We start from the raw sequence: 21063 nt of genomic DNA, 5'->3' as shown, positions 1-21063 counted from the left end.
CTTATAAAATGAGGAATTTGAACTAGCTGATCTCTGAGGTCCCTCGCAAATCTAAAATTCTATGACTTTGTGACTCTCATTCATTGAAGGCTTAAGACTGTTGAGCACCGAGCTGGTGGCTGGAGATGAGCTGGCGAGAAAAGATATAAAAAGCTGAATATTCCACAGAGAGTTTATGTGTTTGTGCACGCAGGTCACCGGGACATGAAAATTTAAATAATGATGCATATACTGCTTGTGCCTTTGATCAAATGACTCCTCCTTCACGAAGCCTGCCTTGATTTCTACCCTCTTCTCTGTGGGATATTATTTTATGATCCTGACTGCCGTGGCTCTACCTGGATATCTCATTAGTGCTAATGACTCATATTTATTGATTGCATATTAACAGTCATTGCATTTTACAGAGAGTTTACAGAAATTAATCCTCACAGCAGCCCTGGGAGAGAGATGTTTACTGGCTTCATTTTACACAAGAGGACACTATCTTTCCTCCTCTGACTGGTTCTCTTGTTAGCATTCCAGCTCCTGCCCACTCTCCTTCCTGAGACACTATCTTCCCTTGGGTTTTTATCACCCACCACCTGCTGGTCCCTGTACTCTCTGACCACTACTTTTCCATTTTTAGAATGTAGAAAGCTTATTTTGATCATCTTTGTTAAGGTACAGTTAACATAACTATCTGTTGATGTTTAAAATACACCCCTGTTGGGGCCCCTGGCGGGGCTCAGTCGGTTAAGCGTCTGCCTTGGGCTCAGGTCATGATCTTGGGGTCCTGATGGGGGGTCCTTGAACCCCATTTTGGGTTCCCTGCTCAGTGGGAAATCGGCTTCTCCTTCTCCCTCTGCCCCTCCCTCCCCTGCTCATGTTCATGCTCTCTCTCTTTCAAATAAATAAATAAAATATTTAAAACAGCAAAGTACACAATATTACGTTTTGACATATGAATATGCTTGGGTAAACCATCACCTCAATCAAGATAATGAATAGACCCATCATTGCCAAGAGTTTTTTTTATTGGGTGTGTCTGTGTGTATCCCATCATATTCTCCAGCTATCCACCCTCACCCCGGGACAATCACGGATCTGCTTTCCTTCACTGAGTTAAGGCAATACTTTGCATTTTCTAGAATTTTATCTAAATGGAATTTTATACAATACACACTTGCTTTTGTCGGACTTCTTTGATCAGTAGAACTATTTTGAGATCCATTTCTGTTGTGCTTCTATCAGTGGTTAACCCCTGTATGTTGCTAATTAGAATTCTGTTGTATGGATGGATGGATGACAATTTGCTTGTCCCTTCGCCCGTTCATGGACATTTGGATTGTCTCTTGTTTTGGGCTATTGCAAACAAAGCTGCCACACAAAAAAACGTTTTTGTGTGGACTTTTTAAAAGATCTTTCAAGTAAATACCTAGGAAACGGCATGACTAGAACATATGGTACATGTTTGATTTTTAATGAAACTATCAAACTGTCTTTACCACTGCTTCCGCCTTTTTACCTTCCATGGGCAAGGTGTGAAGAAAGTTCTGGGTCCACCATAGCCTTGCCAACACCAGTGTAGTCAGCCTTTTTAATTTTAGCTGCTTTATTAGGTGTGTAGTAGTATCACATTGTGGCTTTAATTTCCATTCCCTGATGACTAGTATGTTGAGCATATTTTCACATGCTTATTGCCAGCCTTACATAGTCTTTGATGAAGTGTCTGTTCAGAACTTTTGCCAATTTTTTGTTTGTTTTCTTTTAATTGAATGTCGAGAGTTCTTCCCATATTCTGGATGCAAGCACTTTATCGCATCTATGTTTGGCAAATATTTTCTCCCAGTCTGTGCCTTTTCTTAATAGCGTCTTTTGAAGAACAGAACTTTTTAATTTTGATCAAAGCCAGTGTATTAATTTGTTCTTTTATAGGTGGCATTTTTGGTATCATATCTAAGAAGTCTTTGGGTACTCAAGTTCACAATGAATTTCTTTGATGTTTTCATTTATATCTTATACAGTTTTAGGTATGATGTTCAGTTGTATGATCCATCTCAAGTTATTTTTTCTGTATGCTGAAAAGGATGCCAAGATGTGTGTGTGTGTGTGTGTGTGTGTGTGTGTGTGTGTGGTTATCCACTTGTTCCAATATCATCTGTTGAAGACTATCATTTTCCCACTGAATTGCTTTGCACCTTTGTTGAAAATCACTTTTCCATATAAATGTGGGCCTATTACCAGACTCTTGTGTCCCATTGATCTGGTCACCTATTTTGACATGAATGCGGTAAGACCTTGATTACCGTAGCTTTAAAAGACATATTGAAATCAAGTAATGGTTTCTAGTTCCTTTTCAGACTTTTTTTTTTTTTTTTTTGCCATTTTGGGTGCTTTTGCTTTTCCATATGAATTTTAGAATCAGTTTGTCAATTTCTACAAGAGGCTCACTGAGTTTTCAGTTGGGATTGCATTGAATGCATAGATCAGTTTGGGAAGAATGGACATCTTAGCAATATTGAATCTTCTGACCCACCAACACAGTAGTTTCTCCATGTATTCAATTCTTCTTTGACCTTTCTCAGTGTTCTGTTCTCTTTGGTATGTGGATCTTTTCTATTCTCATATGTTCTTTAAGCATTTAATATTTTTTCATGCTTAGTAAAAGATGTTTTATACTTATTTTTTAAAGATTTTATTATTTATTTATTTATGAGAGACCCAGAGAGAGAGGCAGAGACACAGGCAGAGGGAGAAGCAGGCTCCCTGCAGGGAGCTCGATGTGGAACTCAATCCCAGGACCCCGGGATCACAACCTGAGCTGAAGGCAGACGCTCAACTGCTGAGACACCCCAGGCATCCCTGTAAAAGATGTTTTAATTTCAGGTGTTCATTATTCACTTATAGTACATAGAATTATGATGACTTTTGTATATTGATCTTGTATCCTGCAACCGTACTAATCTTGCTTATTAGGTTTTTAGAGATTTTTATCCTCTTCTCTGCATCATTTATCTTAGGAGAGGGAAAGCTTTTCCTCTACCTCCTTAGGCTCTGTAACTGGGGCCAGTGAATTAAAAAAAAAAGTGATAAAAGAATATTAATGGGGAAAAAGGAAAACAAATTTCCTTAATGTTCTTTAGTTTTATATGCAAGGAAAATACACAGACGTGAAAACCCAAAGAAGTAGGTGGACTTTGAAGCTTTCATACAATTTTAACAAAGTGTGGTAAGAAGTGACTAGACAAAGGAAAGGGGAGCTTGGGTTTCTAGGAGCTGTAAATTGTGGGAAATCAACTATATGGAGAAACAAGGAAGATAAAGGTTATTTTAGTTAGGCTTGTTTGTGCAGATTCATCTCAATGCCAATTTCCTGTCTTCTTCATGGCCATAAAAATCCCCTGGAGAGGGAATTTATAGCAGCCTCATTTTTCAGAAGTTTCTGGTTTTAGTCGAGTAAAGGAAGTTCCAAGAAGGCTCCTTTCTGCAGACAGTGTCTGTTGGTTCTCATTTGCCTTCAGCTCAAAATAACCTGTATACCAAAGTGGTATACTTTGGGGTGGCATATTCTGATCCCCTTCACTATCATGTCGTCTGTATTAAGAGTAGTTTCACTTCATTTTTTCAATCTTTCTTTACTTTCTCTCTTTCTCTCTCTTTCTCTCTGTCTCTATCTCCTTCCTTCCTTCCTTCCTTCCTTCCTTCCTTCCTTCCTTCCTTCCTTCCTTCTTTCCTTCCTCTTTCCCTGATTGCACTGTTAGAATCTCTGGTGAGAATCCATCTCTTTCCTGTCCCTGACAGGGAAAGCATTCACCCTTCCACCACTAAGAATTAAGGTGGCTACAGGTTTTGCTTAAATGTTCTTGTCAAGTTGAGGAAGTTTCCCTCTATTCTTAGGTTCTTGAGAGTTTGTATCTGCAGTGGATGTTGGGTTTTGTTGAATGCCTTTTCTGCATTCAGAATGCAGAAAAGGGATGTTTGTTAATGTGGTAAAACACATTGATTTGCTAATGTTAGGGCCCAGGAAAGACTTCCTTTGGGAGTCTTTTCCTGTTACCAAGACAAGGCATCATCTCTTCCCCTCCATTTCCTGAGGAGGGAGGAGGAATTTGAACCAGAGCAAGTGTGGGTGGGAGGAAGAAAAATTTTCAGTCTGAAAGGTGAAAACCAAGCCACCAGTCAGTCCTGGGATGCTGTCTGCACTGAGCCAGTTCAAAGTTGTTTAATGGAGTTCAGAGGGTAGGGACTTCTCTGAGAAGAATTAGAAGAAGCACCTAAGAGATTGACAGAGCTGGGGTTCCAGGCACCTTCGTGTCAATTTTCTTTTCTTTAAGATTTTATTTATTTATTCATGAGAGACACAGAGAGAGGCAGAGACATAGGCAGAAGGAGAAGCAGGCTCCTTGCAGGGAACCTGATGCAGGACTTGATCCTAGGACCCGGGGATCACAACCTAAGCCAAAGGCAGGTGCTCAACCACTGAGCCACCCAGGCGCCCCCCACCCAAAATAAATTTTTAAAATATGAATGACTAAATATGTTCAAGTGTGGTGTCACTTTTCACAAGTCATTGTCATTTCACTTATCTATGGAAGGGAAAATGTAGCTAAAAATTGAGAACTTCCTTATTATTACTATAGGATTCTATTGGCCCTTGGCACGTGACACATCACCTCCTTTTAGCTCTTCTTTCAAACTGCTACCTGAGTGATCAGCTTAAATATCCAAATATGGGCATATCTATAACCCAACTGCATATAGCTTGACTATAAAGTATTTTATTAGCATGATTACAAGACCTCTTCATTCTCTCCCCGACCTACCTGTCCAACCCTTCTTCCACTGCCTTCCAGGCACACCCAATGCAACAGAAGTGCTAGTGTTTGAGATATTCAAGAAGTAACACACTTTCTCTCTTAAGCCTCATTATCTTTGTCTGAAATGCCTTTCCCCAATTTTCAATCTGTTTCTGTCTCTTCCCTTTTATAGTCTCAGGTTTAGAGTAATGTTAATCTCAGCTTTAGTTCATTGCATACTATCATCTGTGCAAGGGCTTGCCTCTAACTCCCCAGAACCGCAAATAATGCCACAATGGACTTGTATGAAAATCTCCGTGGGAGATAGATGCCCAGAAATGGAATTGCTGGCCAGAGAGCATTCAAGTTCCTAATTTCACTAAATATTGAGAGTTTATTCTACAGAATGGCCACGCCAGCATCTATATCCTCTGTAACTCAGAAACGTTTGGCATCCAGGTTTTCCACATTCAGGATAGCTTTTAATGCATCACATGCAACACTTAACATTATATTGTAAAATAGATTTTGTGTGAGATGGTAGTGCCCACCTGTAGACTATTGGAAGTGCTCTGAGCACATTTAAGCTTGGCTAGGCTAAGCTACAATGTTTGGTAGGTTAGGTGTATTACATGCATTTTCGACTTATGATATTTTCAACCTACCATGGGTTTACTAGGATGTAACCCCCTTGTAAATGGAGAAAGATCTGTATATGTATCATAATGCACTGTCAACATTCATTTCCTTTTTAGTCTCTTCTACTAGAAAATGAAACAGAAACAGATAGTAACACTATCTCTTTATCAAAAGACATAACACAGGACTTGGCACAAAGCTAGATCTCAATCATGTTTCATGAAGGAAAGTCAGAATTACATATATTGTCTGTGGGCAACATGATTAAAAATAGCCTTAAGATAAGTCAATCTATAAAATCAGAAAGAATGCCATGTAGAAATATAGATTATCCAACAGCATTACATGCATTGGGAAGAGAGGATAGTTATGTTCAGAGGACAATCCCACGTCTAATTCTTAATGCAAACATCTGTTTCTTTTGATCTACATCTAAACAAGCTGCGGTAAACTCCCGTCTCTAAAACCACATGCATTCACAGTGTTTGTTGACATTGGGCCAAAAGGTATCACACTGAATTCAGATGATTGGAAGGACAGATTTGTTAACTCAGCATCTCAAGACACTGCCAAGTACATTCACATCAATTTGCAAAGCTACCATTCCAGTTAGAGATGTCATCTTAAGGGGATGCATTGGAGCTCCAGAATTGCTTACAACAAAAGGAACACAAAGGTTTAAATGCCACAGGTTGAAAAGTCAAATAGACCTTTGCTGGCAAAGAAGAAACGTGTTTCTATTCCCAATACCCAGTGAATGTGGTCAGGGTTGTCCTTCGCACCACATAAATTAGGATAAAATCGGGCTTCAGAGTTTTATGAGAGAGTTCCTGTGACAGGTGCCATGGTTGGACAGGCCTCCCAAAGGAAGTACATCCAGTTCTCTCTTTTGCAGCCCTGGAAGCAGGGGTGCTCTAGACTCTGAGCTTGGCCAGGTCTTGCCAGAGTGAGTCTGAGGATTAGCCAGCACACCAAAGGCTGGAATGGGCAGGATGGGGCACTCACACCCCAGCATGGGGTATAAGGAGGCAGCATATGAATGAGCAGGAGATCCACCACTGACTTGGACAGGAATCCTGGAACTTCTGCTGAGGTAATGCTTCTTTAGGCTTGACCATGGGACATGCCAGGAGAGTGGACAAAGAAGAAGAAATAGGGAGGAAAGGGAGTCACGTCTTGGACTAATCCTTAGGAATTAATCAGTCTTTATAATTGATCCCAAACAGGCATGGAGTACCTGTGCCAGGGGTTGGTTTCCAGCTTGTCTGTGGGGGGTGAAAAGGTTGCGATGAGGATAGATACCACATACAGGCTGGCAGGTGCACTTTGGTCCTTGGGCTGAGGGCTGAGTCCAGCTGGGGTGGTGTGGAATTCCAGTTTTCCACACAACATCTCTTAGAAAACAAGGATGATTATAATATGATATCTACTTTCCAGAATGTATAACTGAGATACAGAAAAGATAATTGTTCTTGCCAAACATCATTCATTCATTCATTCATCCAGTGAATATTAAGTAAGGATCTACCACGTGCCAATCCCTTTTCAGCCTTTGGAGTTATGGTAGAGAACCAGAAAGAATGACTGGCTGAATACATGAAGTACACACACCTAGTTATAAGAGATCCCATGTAGTTATGACCATGATAATGTCTCTGAAAGACAAAGAACAACAGCCTGGGTGAGTGTAGAACATGGGACTCCAGCGTGTCTTAGAGAGGCTGGCTGCGGCAGTGAGCTTGTCCTGGAAGAAATGGCCTCCCTGTAGAAGAGACAGTTCAGCTGAGATCCGGTGGGCAGGCATTCTCAAGAAGAAGAGAGGTGGGGAGGTTTTGAAGAGTTTGCAGGCCGTGAGGACAGCACATGCCATGGCCCTAAGGGACAAGACCTCTACACTGAAAGAACAGAAGGCTGGTGTGGCTGACTGCGGATGATGGGAGGTGTCAGCCATACCTCACAAGGCTATGGAAGCTGCACTGAGAATCTTCTTCTGATCCTCCAACCAATGGGGAGCCATTAAAGAGAGTCAGGAAGGGGATACCACTACCTAATTTGTGTTTTTAAAAGCTCTCTCTGGCTGCAGCCTGGAGAATGGATGATGGGGGCTGGAGGAGAGTCCCATGGACCAGTTAGGAAGCCGCTGCAACACTCTAGTTGAGAGATGTTTGTGACTTGGATTAGGGTGAAGACAGGAGAAATGGATCAAGTGAACATCTTCCAGATATATCACTGAACAGATAACATGGGGGAGGCCTTAAGGGACAAATAAAAAGACAAAGGACAAAGGGAAATGGACACCAGGGAAGGTAGGAGCAGGGGTTTAGGCTTCTGCCTACAGAGCGACGCTCAGGAATAAATGGTTGGGAGCAGGATTCAAGGTGATCAGATTTTGACATCTCACGTGACCATCACCTCCCTGTGGTCCAGCTTGTTACTCTTATAGCTGCTGCCATGGAAACTGGTAGACAGGTGCTCTGGGGGCATCAGCAGGAGGGGACCAGCCAGAGAGACAGCCAGAAGCTACCTGGCTACCTGTTCAATGGTAGAAATTCATTTCAAGTCACCTCATAAGGGACCCAACAACATATCCACTCCCCTCCCCCAGGCCGTTGTGAACAAGGCAATGTTCTTTTGAGGAAAGAACAGGAGAAGCCGAAAAGATTGACAGCCCCCATCCCATCCCAGAAGCAGCATCCACTCCCTCTCCCTATGCTCAGAAGCTTCAATTTATTAAATCAAAAAGTAGAGACATATTTCTCTTGCTCCTATCCCGAGAGCTATAGAAATCATGGTCATCATTACGCTAAGTCAAATCAAGAGTAGCTGTCACAATCTTATTCTTCGAAATGGAACAGAAACATGTACATGCATTTATTTAGGATTCTCATATTTCGGAGATCTTATTTATTTAATTCTTCCAGCAATGCAGTGAGGAATAGCACTTTGCAGACAAGAACACTGGGACTCTAGGAGATTTGTGTCACCTGCCTCCAAGACCCTTAACAAATAAATGGCAGATCCAAGGTTTACAGCTAGCTCTCCCGAATCAAGCAGCTTTAATAGTTGACTGTCTCCTGGACAGAAAGTCACTTTAGCCCCGTGACTCTGTGATTGCAGCATGTGGGGTCCGTGGGTCCTGAGCTGAAGGCCCAGTCGAGGAGCTTTGTGTGTGCCTAGCACCTGTGGCCCTTGGCTCTTAGCCTCTCATTCTGCCAAGGAGAAGATTCTGGAAAGCGTCTTCTGTCTTTTATATTAACTGAAGCTAAAGCCCCTCCTCCTCTTCTGTCTCCCTTACACTAACACACACTGGGAGGAAGACAGGACACAGGTTCTCACTGTGTCTGCTCCTGGGTAGACCGTCATCTGAGCTGTTCATAGATCCTGTCTGACTGGAGCGCTTATGAGCCCAGCAGGGGACAGTGTGTGCTGGCCCGGGCTCAGCGATTCCTTCTCACGGGTCACCCAATGTTTCAGCAGCTCAGGAGTCCCAGAGGGCTCAGATCATCCAGGCTGCTTCCCACACACGGGGCAAATTGCTGGGATCAACACCGACCTGCCCATGAAGGGAAAGAGGAATTGCAAGGTATTGGGGTTAACTTTCTATCATGTGACAGAGGTGAATAAAGACCTTCAGGAACATGCTTAACATTAGTCACAGGCAGTGGCTCCCTGGAAAACAGCGTGGGACTCATTGCTCTTTGCATGCTCACCTCTTGGTCCCGTGGAGCCGTGGCAGCTCCAGAACCGCTGTGCCTGCTCTGGGTCTCTGGGACGTCAGAGCCTGCCTCGCCTTCCCCAGCCCAGCCTGCGTTGTCTGTGGGCCCTGGCCTGCACACTGCATCTCCCAGACTTTATCCGGGTTCAGCCGATGGAGGAATCGGTGGGGAACCAAAGACATAAATTAGCAGAAAGCACAGAACTGTTCTGCCCCCAGCCTCCCTCCAGCAGCGTCTCTAGCATCAGCTCTCTCCCCTTCTCTGTCTCTGTCTCTGCCCCTCGTCCCCTCTCTTTCTCACCCTCTGCTGTCTGTCTGCAGATAGCCTAGCTATTTGACCTGCAGGACCACCAACAAAGCACTGCCTCTTAATAAGGCTTACTTTGCTGGTTTTACAAGCAAGCACATTCCTATTTTTGCCGGATACCTTAGAAATCACTGACTGTGTTATTCAACACTCTGTCCCATTTGGGGATGTTGCTGGCCCGTGCTGGCCTTCTTAGTCATACTAATTAATAATGTGTAGTATTTAGGACATTTGGCTGGGAATGCAATGATTTATTTCAGAAACCTGGGACACAGGATATTCCAGCATAACACCTGGCTGAGAAACGACCACAGATTTTGAACTATTGGCTTGTCCTCAGGGCCTTGAAGTTCTTATGGAGTCCAGACTTAACCCCTAAGCACTCTTAGGAAGTGGGGTTTTGTTGTTGTTTGTCTGTCTGTTTTCTTTCTGGGACCCAATACTCGGAGATCTCCGTGTGAGATTATTCTCTGATAATCCTGACTGTGGTGTGAAGTCCACCTTAAACGCAGGTGTACAACAGCCAAGCTATTCATAAAAAAGCCATTTCTTTTTTTGTTTTTAAGCTTTTATTTATTTATCCATGAGAGACACAGAGAGAGGGAGAGGCAGGGATACAGGCCGAGGGAGAAGCAGGCTCCCTGTGGTGAGCGCGATGCGGAACTCGATCCCAGGACCATGGGATCAGAACCTGAGCCAAAGGCAGATTCTCAACCACTGAGCCACCCAGGTGTCCCAAGAAGCTATTTCTAGTGTCAAAAAGAAACAACCGAAAAATCTAAGTGCATTACTCGAACCCTGTAGGGAGAAATATGTAGTATTTATCCTGGAAAAATCTCTGGTATTGAAGAGTGGGATTTTGTAGCCAATGTGGGATTTTGAACACCACGTGATGGCTTGTTGTGCTCCTGTGGGTCAGTGGGCATGCTGGGTGCCTCAGTGTCCCTCGAGGATGGCATACTGGAGGCGGGCAGTGAAAGCAGTAAATACACAGTTGAAATGAATGGCAAATAAGTGCTGCTGAATTGTTAACTCAGGCTGAGCAAGCCAGGGAGGGCTTCACGGAAGAGAGTGACTTGTGAGCTAGAGCTGGCTCATGGGGAGTGGGTACTTGGCCATGTTTGTTGACTGAATGCAGGAGCATGTGACAAAGTAGAGGTCCACGGAGGAAACAGCGCATTCAAATGCATCAGGAGAGAACATGTCTTTTCTAAAACTGAGCATCAGTGTGGCCTGCTGTAATTGCTTTCCTGGCTATTTCGGAATTGGAATTTGCAATCCTGGATCTTATGAGCTTCCAAGTAAATAATATGGCAGCTGTGGGGAGAGTGCCTTTCTCGCGACCCGGGTCCCAGACTGCAGACAGCCTCCTGGGGAGTGCATTGAGTGGGAGATGAAGGAAGGTCCTTGTGGGTGAGCCACAGCCAGCTGGCTGCTGTAGTCAGTGCTCAGGACAAAATGGTCAGAACGAGGGGTTCCTTCACTTGGAAACTGCTCTATCACCTGGGCTCTGGGTAGCCCTCATCCCCACCTGCTGTCCTGTAACCCTCTGTTAACACAGAGAACAGGGCCTTCACTGTGCCAGACAGCAGAGAAGCCTCGCTGGTAGGAGCACTTTGCTATTCAGATGAGGAGCATTTTGTTCAATACCCAGGAGGGCCTGTAAATCCATCGTTCACTCATTCAGCAACAGGCTCTTATGGAACATGCACCTGTGCCTTCTGCTGTCTGAAGCCTCTCTACGAACATAAAGCCAGTTTTCTTACAATTATACACTCTGTCCAGGATGGGAGAGCCGAGTCTTCTTGTTATATTCACAATTGAGAATGGGAGCACCAGGGTGGCTCAGTGGTTGAGCGTCTGCCTTTGGCTCAGGTCATGATCCCAGGGTCCTGGGATCAAGTCCCACATCGGGCTCCCTGTGAGGAGCCTCCTTCTCCCTCTTCCTGTGTCTCTGCCAATCTCTCCAGTGTCTTTCAGGAATAAATAAATAAAAAATAATAATTGAGAATGAAGTGTGCTCTCGTGTGTATGTATGTGTGTGTGTAATTTTCTGCTAACAAGGTGGAATGAAAAAAAAATGGATTTTGATCTATGGCTTTTGAAACCACCCCTGAGCCATGCTATGCCTTCATCTAAATCTGAAGACCCAAGAGATGTCAAAATAATAATAATATGGGCATTTGGGGGGGATACTGATGGAGGAGGAGATGAAAGGTTAGTTTTGAAAATAGGCAGCAGGGGAATTTGACATTTGGCAAATATGGTAGAGTAGCAAGTGTTGCATGTATACACCTTGGTTCTAAGATATATCAACTTTTCTCCAGCAGGGGCCTAGGGGATCAGGAACTAGGGGTTGATTTGAAAATAAAGGTTATGAAAAATGGTAAGGCCCAGGAGACACTTTACACAAATTTCCAAAGCCAAAAGATTGTCAGCTGGGGCTGTGGGGTCAGCACTGGGCTTCCAGGACAAGCTTGCTTATTTTTTTTCCAAGTAAGACTGGGAATTGCCTTTATATTTCCTGAGCTAAAGTGGTTCAAGTCACGGGTGAGATCTCATTTGCCCATCAAGTCCTGGTGGCCAGCTGTGAACATGTGAAAAATAGATTAGAGACAGCTCTGTTGACTGTATTTATGGAGTGCCAAGGAATGGAGTCCAGTTTTCCTGCCAATGAAATCAAAAAGTTCTCCGAGCTCCTCTGGACTGAGTTTCCTTTGGTGTTCCCAAATACATATGTTGAAACCCTAACTCCCATTGTGGTGGTATGTAGTGCTGGGGATTTGGGGGAGTAGTTATGAAGTCACAAGGGTAGAGCTGTAATGAGATTCCTAGCCTTACATGAAAAGATCAGAAAGCTTTTCCTCCATCCGTCTATCTCTTCTGTTCTACGATATTTGGAGTGCGTGCCTGCACCAAGGAAAGCAAAAGCCATATGAGGACACAGCGAGAAGGCAGATGTCCGAAAGACAGGAAGAAAGCCCTCACCAGGAAGTAAGTCTGCCAGTACCTTGATCTTGGACTTCTCAGCCTCCAGAACCATGAGAAATAAATGTGTGCTGTTCAAGATAAATGTCTGCCCTGGCTACAGTATTTTTGTTACAGCAGGCTGAGCTAACACACAAGGTGAATGTTTTCAAACGTGCCCTGAACTCAATGTTACCAGCTTACTCTCTTGATTGCCCCTTTCTCTTGTCTTTCCTTGTGGGCAGACTCACCCACTTGCTCATCCTGGAGACCATGGAGTTACATGTGGCCTTTCCTCATCAGACACATTCCATGATCAAGTCCTCAGTGTAGCACATAAGATCCTTCCCCATTTGGCCACAGCCCACTCTTCTAGACTCATCTTTTACCCCTCTTCCCTCTCCCTTCCACATTGTTGGCTATACTTAAAAGGACTACTTCTTTCTCCTCTAGTTACACCTGTTTCCATGTTTCTGATCTGTAGTGCACATTGTTCCCTATGCTTAGAATACTTTCTGCATCCTTCTTGGTTGGAATGCATGACCCACACTGAAGGCCAGGACCAGGGCAAAGCTAGTGAGGCATCTCTGGCTCATCTTCGAGCTATCCACTCTCAGGGTCATGTGTACTTTGTTCTTCTGTTCCTTAGGCTCTCATTTTTATCCCCCTTGTCCCGGCTCTGTCTGCGTCCTCTTTAGGCCAGTACGCTTTGCACACAAGTCTGTTCCAGCATATATTCAATTCAATCCATGGGACATTTATTGAGAATTTACCATGTTGTATGAATAAACAAGTAGCACTTAAGCCATTTTGCACTTACCTCCCACAACAGCTTCTTGAATTGAGTGCTGATCAATATATCATGCCTATGTTGGTGTACATTTATTAATCCACTGGCAGCCGACTTGTTCTTTATATGTGTGACAGTAGATAGTTGTGGAGGAAGATCCTAAAAAACAGTTGTTAGTTTTACAAGTCCCTAAAAACTCATTCTTTCATTACAGATGAAATGTCACATTTAAAGACATGTGAGAGGGGCATGTGGGTGGCTAAACGATTGAACATATGCCTTCAGTTCAGGGCGTGATCCTGGGTTCTGGGATCCAGTCCTGCACTGGGCTCCCTGCAGGGAGCCTGCTTCTCTCTCTGCCTATGTCTCTGCCAATCTCTCTGTGTCTCTCATGAATAAATAAATAAAATCTTAAGAAAAAAAAGACATGTGAGAAAGTCAATTCCTTGGAAGGCAATTCACGAAAATTAAGGGATAGTTTCCCTTTCTAATCATACAAATCCCCCAAACATCAGACATTTTAAAAGTACAGAACAGCATAGATTATCCCTTTAGTTTTTAATTTCATAAAAACTTTCATCAATGATAGGCAAGTAGGGATCTACTTGAAATCCACCTAGCTCTAGGTTCAGTATATGTAAACAGCATTTCCATGCTGTGGGAAGAGGAGGTTAATATTCCTATACATAAACCCATAGTCATGGACACTGAGCCAATCATCTGGGGAAAAGGTAAAGAATTCTTCCAAGGGGAGCACCCTAGAGGGAATAGATGATGGTTGAGAGCACACCCTCGGGGGCCTACTAACATGTCATGTGGAAATTCGAGGGCACAACGTTTTCATGAACAATATCCATCAATTGTGAAAAGTTGAAGGCAGCTCTCTATATCATTTCTGGTTTATGAGTTTGCAAGGATTTCTCAGGGTTGAAGAAAATGGGTCAGAAATTAGAAACAAACTCATTTAACAGGCATATCTCGTTTCAATCAATATTCAGGATTATTTGGAAAATAGTTGGTTTGCTACTTATCTTAATCAGGTCTCTTTTGGTTGAAAATAATAGAAACTAAAAGAGGGTTTTTTTTGTTTTTGTTTTAATGACTCAAAAGACAGAGTGTATATGGCTACAGGCACACCTGAACGCAAATGGCTAAAATGATAACATCAGAAAACTGTTTATGTTTTTTTCAATTCTGCTTTTTCTGTGTTACTGTCATCATTAAACTGACAAAGATGGAAGTCCCAGGTTTACATTTTATCAGCTTAGAACCTTGTGAAAAAATAACTTCTCTTCCCCAGCATACCAGCGAAAGTGTTGGCTGTGACTCATTAGTAGAGTTTGGGTACTATGCCTGTTTCTTAGTCAGTCACTATAGATAGGGATAAACTATGCTATGACTGTCCAGGTTTGGGTTATATGCCCAGTTTGGAAGCCACAGATAGGGTTAGACTCACCATTACACTGGGTGAACTGAATGAAGGTGGGGGATGCTAGTTCTTTAAATGGTTTCCAGTAAGGACAACATATTCACTAGTCCCATTTGACCCATTTTTCAAGATAGTTTGTTCATTCACTCATTTTTTTTTTTCAACACAGTCTGACATTTCTCTACGCTTCAATCTGTTTCATGTATTTACATTTAGTGTATTCTGATACATGGTTGTATTTAGGTCAACCATTTCACTATCTGTTTTATATTTGTCCCATCTGATTTTTGTTCCTGTGTTCCTTCTCTCCTGACCTCTTTGAACTAATCAAATACTCTTAATATTCCATTTAAATTCACTAATAGCCTCTTAAGCTATAATTTTTTTCATATCAATTTTGTAGAGGTTGCTCTAGGGATTATAATATGCATCCTTATTATACTCTATTTGGATTTAATTTTATACCACTTCACATAAAATGTAAGAAACCTGCGACAGTACAATACAATTCCGTTTACTGTTTACCTATGTTTTGTATTTTACATCTACATACTTTATAAACCCACAAAACAGTATTAACATTTTTGTGTTAGTCATGTGTCTTTAAGGAAGCTAATAAGGAACAATTGACTCCTCTTCCCATTATTCATGGTAATGTTCTATACAGCTGATACTCTGTTAGTAATGTTCCATCAAGTTCTATGAATAGTGAGTTAGTGAATACTGAGCTCTCACTTCTATAGGAAATACAGGGTAATGTTCCTTCAAGACTCTGGTCACAACATTTTCATCAAGTGACCAATACCCAACCTTGTTTTATGTGTGTTTATGTTTAAAGACACCTTAGTTAAAATATATGTTGTTGATTCATTAACATTGAACTCATGGACAACAGTACTGTAACTCATGCCTGAATGAAGCTCACACATGTCATGTCATAGCCCACTTACACTTAAGAACACTATACAGCTCGTCAGCACTACACTGAAGAGGCCATTTTAAATATTTATTTATTTATTTTAAAGAGAGAGGGAACGAGGATAGGAGAGGAAGAGGGAGGGGAGAATCTAAAGCAGGGACTCAGGGCTCCATCTTATTAGCATGAGATGATGATCTGAGCTGAAATCAAGAATTTGACACTTAACTAACTAAGTCACCTGGATGCCCCAAAGCAGCCACTTTTATTATTTTATTTTATTTTAAATATGTTATTTATTTATTTGAGAGAGAGAGAGAGAGTGAGTGAGTGAGAGGGAGAGAGAGAGAGAGAGAGAATATGAAGCAGCTCCACTCTGAGCTCAGAGGCTGACATGGTGCTGGATCCCACAACTGTGAGATCATGACCTGAGCCAATACCAAAAGTTGGAGGCTTAACTGACTGAGCTACCCAGGTGCCCCTTGAAGGAGTCATTTTAAATGGCAAAATCACCAACAAAAAGCACAGATATTTGAAAAATACGGCACTAAGTAAAACTAAAAAGTCATTTATTTACACTATGAGAGCTGAAGCAAGAAAGCAGAGTGTCACTGCAGCTGGGAACATGCACATCAGACAACTCACATTTTCCACCACTTGGCACATGTCCTTCATAAGTTTTAGTGAATAGGTGAACTCATAAATACAGAATCCCTGAATAATGAGGACTGACTCGACTTATCATTACTGATGTTCTTCGTTCCTTTCTACAGAATTTAGTTTCTATCAAGTTTCACTTACTTTTAGGCTGAAGAAATGTCTTTAGCATTTCTTTAAAATCAGGTCTGCTGACTATGAATTCTCTCAAATTTTGTTTATCTGAAATGTCATTTTGCTTTCATGTTCAAAGACTATTTTTACTAGATACAGAATTCTAGGTAGACATTCCATTGTCTCTTGATCCCTATTGTTCCAAAAGAGAAGTTATTTATAATAAGTATTGTTCCCCTGTACATCATGTGTCATGTCTCTCTGATTTTTTTTTATTCTCTTTGGTTTACAGCAGTGTAAATATGATTATCAACTTATGGTTTCCTTTATATTTATCCTGCTGAAGGTTCTATGAGTTTCTTGGATATGTAAGTTAATTGTTTTTGCCAAATTCTGGAAAGTCAACAATTGCTTCATATATTTTTCTGGTCTTTAAAAAAACTCTCCTTTAGGGACTGCAATTACACCTGTGTTAGAGTATTTTATGTTGTCCTTTATGTTCCTGAGAACTTATTGAACTTTTTCCCATTTTTTTCCTCTTTCATGTTCATAGTGACTTTGTTATACCATATATAATCTGCTACTTAGTCCATCAGGTGAATTTTTCATTTCAAATATTATTTTTTCAAGTTCTAGAATTTAATTTTGGTTCTTTTTTATAGTTCGTATTTTTCTGTTGGTATTCTTCTTCAGATCACTAATTATAACTATCTTTTAATTTACTTTCTTGATCATATATTTAATTACTGCTTCAAAGTCCTTGTTTGTTAATAACAACATACTTATCTATGATCTTAGTCTATGGACTGAATTTTCTCTTGGATCACACTGCACTGTTCTTCCCATGTCCACTAATTGTTTTTTTTTTTTCCATGTCCACTAATTGTTTATTGTGTATTGGATATTGTAGATGTTCAGAAACTCATCTTCCTTGAATGAGTCAGTTTTTGTTCTAGCCAGTGATCTAATTGTTAGCTAGTTAACTTGAACTTGTAGATGTTTTGTTTTATTCTTTGTTAGTGTGGGTCAGATGTAGTTTTTCTTTAGTTCTGGGAAAGAGTCATGAAGGCATTGTCCTTGAAAATCAGTAGAAACCTGACATGTTGACCAGTACTCTGTAACTTGATGGGATTCAAACTCTGAACTCTATCACTCCTCAAGCAGGTCACAACTGAACTCTCTGCTCAAGTTTTTCAACTTTCCAGTTTCTGCTCTCTGCTGAGTGTCTTGGCAGCACTGCTTCCCCCTCATTTACATATAATTCAAGTGACATCAAGAATTTGAGGGGAGTTTACATGTAAATGTGGGGTCTTCTCTTTCTGTAGCTCCTTATTTTTAAACATTCTTCTCCTAAATTTTCAACTACTCTGGAAGCACCAAATTCTTCCTTCTGATACTTCAGGCTAAAAGGCTGGATACTGTAGTTTGAGTTCTAGGCAACCTACATTGAGCATACTGGAGAAGCCCTCAGGGGAAAAGCTATATAAACAATATAAACATAGCTCTCACCCAGTGCATTTTCTTTCACTCAAGTGTTGAATCCATTCCAATTTCTGCCTGCTTTTGATCGTTCTCCAGTACCAATAGAAACGTCCCTCTTTGCTTTTTTTGTTTTGTTTTGTTTGTCCCAGTTTCATCATTGTTTTCTGCATGAAATTTAATCAGATAAAAACTATTTCAGAGTTACAAGAATTGGAACTTCCATTTATTCTGTCTTTAATCCATTTGTTTAATGAGAGGCTTCCTACTTGTGATTTGAATCTCTCAATGGTGGTATGGGCAGCCCAATGGGGAAATGAGGGAGTGGAATATTTGGAGACCCTCTATAGATCATTGGAAAAGGCATTTGCCTAACAGGAATGCAAATTGAGTAGAAAATATTCAAGGAGAGAACAAAGATTTCCCCCTTGATGAAGTGGGCAAAAGTTACATGGCATGGGAAGTTGTTCTGAGAGAGAGCAAAATGATTTTGCATAACTCTGGGGTGACCAGTGGGCCCTGGTTGGATGCAGGTTTGATGAACTTCTATAGATTTGTTTTATCTATTTTCTTTTGTTTTTGAGCAGCTTTGATGTGGACAAAACAAAATCAAGCTTACTATAGTGATTCGATTTTCTTTGAAACTTCTCATTATTTTTTTGTTTCTCAGGGTGATCCCTGGGTGGCTCAGTGGTTCAGCGCCTGCCTTTGGCTCAGGGTATGATCCTAGAGCCCAGGATCGAGTCCCACATCGGGCTCCCTGCATGGAGCCTGCTTCTCCCTCTGCCGGTGTCTCTGCCTCTCTCTCTGTGTGTCTCTCATGAATAAATAAATAAAATCTTTTTTAAAAAAAGATTTTCTCTGAAACTTATTATTTTTTGTTTCTCATCTTTTCTACTTAAAATAATAATTCTGAGGTTTATATATTTTGAGGTTTATATATATTGGTGAAGGTAGAATAATATCTATGCTTTGATTGGCTCAAGGACACAGAAGTTCATTACTTACCCATATACCAGTTTAGTGCCATTCCCAGGAAGCTGAGGAAGGGAGTGTTCCATACAGTCACCCAGGCTAACAAGTCTCTTAGCTTTATCATGTGCTTCCCAGTGACAAATCAGGTATTGCCACTGCAGGTAGCCTGAAAGGAAATAGAGCATGGTGAGTACTCATGGGAGTTGTTGTTGCTTATGAGCAAGGCTCCTAAAAAGTAGCACACAGTTCTCTGCTCACATCCTATTGACTGGAATTCGGATTCATTTCCACACTGAGCTTCAAGGGAGATGGGAAGTGTGGTTTCCTACCTACATGCAGATAGAGGGTTTAGAGCTAAGTCGTGGATGCCTTCACATCTACATATCCTTTTCCTGAGGTAAAGCTCCTGATTATTTTTGAAAAGAACCTGAGCACCTAACATCGAGTTCTGTGCCATCTGAGCTGTCATAACCTGGGTTCTCCCGGGAGCATACCTGGAGACAAGACTTGAATACATATAGTTTGTTTGAAAGATGATCCCAGAAAGCACTGGTAAAGAAAAGTAGTAGAGATATGAGGCAGGGAAGAGAAACAAAGGACTATGAGCACATTCATGAGTTTTGAACTGTGAGCAACTCACAGTGGTTAATCCCACTGGAAACCCTTGGGAGACTGTTTGGAACATTCTACCTAAAGGGATGAGGAAGCTGGTGTACTGACTCTCTGCCTCCCATTTGTCATTGGCTGAGAGCTGTTCCCAGGGCTGTTAACTGCTCTGCACATTGGCGTGCCATGTGCCCAGAAAGCTGTCAAGTAGAGAATTGCTGATGACTACAGCAGAACGCTACTGGCATGTACCGAAATGATGAGTGTCAAGATCCGGGCAGAGCACCAAAGCATCTGTTACTCTACCAACTATGAACTGGCTATTAACTGACTCACCACCTTTGGATATGCACAGCAACCATCTCTCATCAAGTTAGAATGCTATGAAAGAGCTCGGGGTTAAGCAGGTCTGAAAGGGAGGTAAGATGCATGAACAGGAGGCCCCAATTTCTACTTCATCTATCCCTCCTGCAAACACTCCTTTCTCTCAATCCACATCTATGGCTTCAAAGATGACTGGTTTACTGAAAAAAAAAAAAAAAAAAAAAAAAGCTTGATCTGGTTCACAGATTGCTCTGCACAATGTGCTGCCACAATCTGAAATGAACTGCTGTGGTATTACAGCTCTGATCAGGAATATTCTGTCAAGATACAGATACAGGCAAATCTTTCCCAATGGCAAAACTTTGGGCAGTTGTTTTTCTACTCTGATTGGACTGAGAGATGAGCAATTTGGATGTATCTGATTCATGTGCAGTTGCTAAGTGTTTGGCTCGTTGGTCAGGCATCAGAAGGCACAAAATTGGAAGACTAGCAACAACAAGTCTGAGGAAGAGGTATTGGATGAGCAGCGTGTCAACATATTTGTGTTCCATGTTAATGCCAAGCAAAGGCTGTGCACTGCAGAGGAGGCTCTCAATAATCACATGGACAAGATGACACATTCTATAGATGTCACGTGTGCAAAGTCAGATGTGCAAAGTTCCCAGAAGGACATAGACAAAGGCTATGTATTGGCTCACCAATGTGGTCTGAGGGTATAACTTCCAACAGCAAAGACCAGGGCTAAGCCCTGCTTTGGTGCCTTTGTCCAGGGTGACCAGACAGCTACATGGTGGTGAATTAACTTCTCCAGTCTCCTTCTGGCATGAAGAAGGCAGTGATTCGTTCATACTAGGATAGATACATACATGCCTTCTTTTCTTTCAATGCTTGTGCCAGCACTAGCACTTATTAAATGCCTTATTTTCAGTCGCCGTGTGCCATACAACATTACTGCTGATGAAAGAACCTATTTCACAGCAAAATAAGTGTGACAATGGATTCATGCCCATGGAATTTACTAGTCTTACCATGTATCACATTACACTGAAGCAGCTGGTCAGATAGATGGGAAAATTGCTTATTTAAGAGTTGATTATAGTCCCAGTTGGGAGAAAGAACTCTTAAAACCTGATGTAGAGTGTACTTTCAAGAAGTGACCTATGTACAGTGCTGTTTCTCTCATAGCCTTAATACATGGGTCTGGGAATTAACATACCAAATGACCAATTTGCAAATATTTGCTTCCCATCCTTGCCATTCTAGGCTTAATTCCCATACTTCCAACAAAGTACACGCCTAGGGTTCCATTAAGTACGAAGTTTAGCTGACCTTCTGGCAATTTGGGGATTTTTCTTTTTAGAGATTTT

General features: G+C 41.7%; 1 long non-coding RNA gene across 2 annotated transcripts in view; it reads right to left on the bottom strand.

The window, feature by feature from the left end:
* The window catches only part of LOC144318199 (uncharacterized), a 59454-nt gene that overhangs the window by 31104 nt on the left and 7287 nt on the right, over window positions 1-21063 (bottom strand). For both annotated transcript variants that reach the window (XR_013384017.1, XR_013384016.1), the window contains 2 exons: window positions 18800-18932; window positions 13227-13355 (listed from right to left, as the gene is read on the bottom strand). This is a non-coding gene — a long non-coding RNA (uncharacterized LOC144318199). The remainder of the gene's footprint in view (window positions 1-13226; window positions 13356-18799; window positions 18933-21063) is intronic.

The sequence above is a fragment of the Canis aureus genome, chromosome 8, assembly GCF_053574225.1.
Source record: "Canis aureus isolate CA01 chromosome 8, VMU_Caureus_v.1.0, whole genome shotgun sequence".
NCBI lineage: Eukaryota > Metazoa > Chordata > Mammalia > Carnivora > Canidae > Canis > Canis aureus.
Note: the sequence above shows the minus strand (reverse complement) of the source record. Positions and strands in the feature narration are given on the sequence as shown.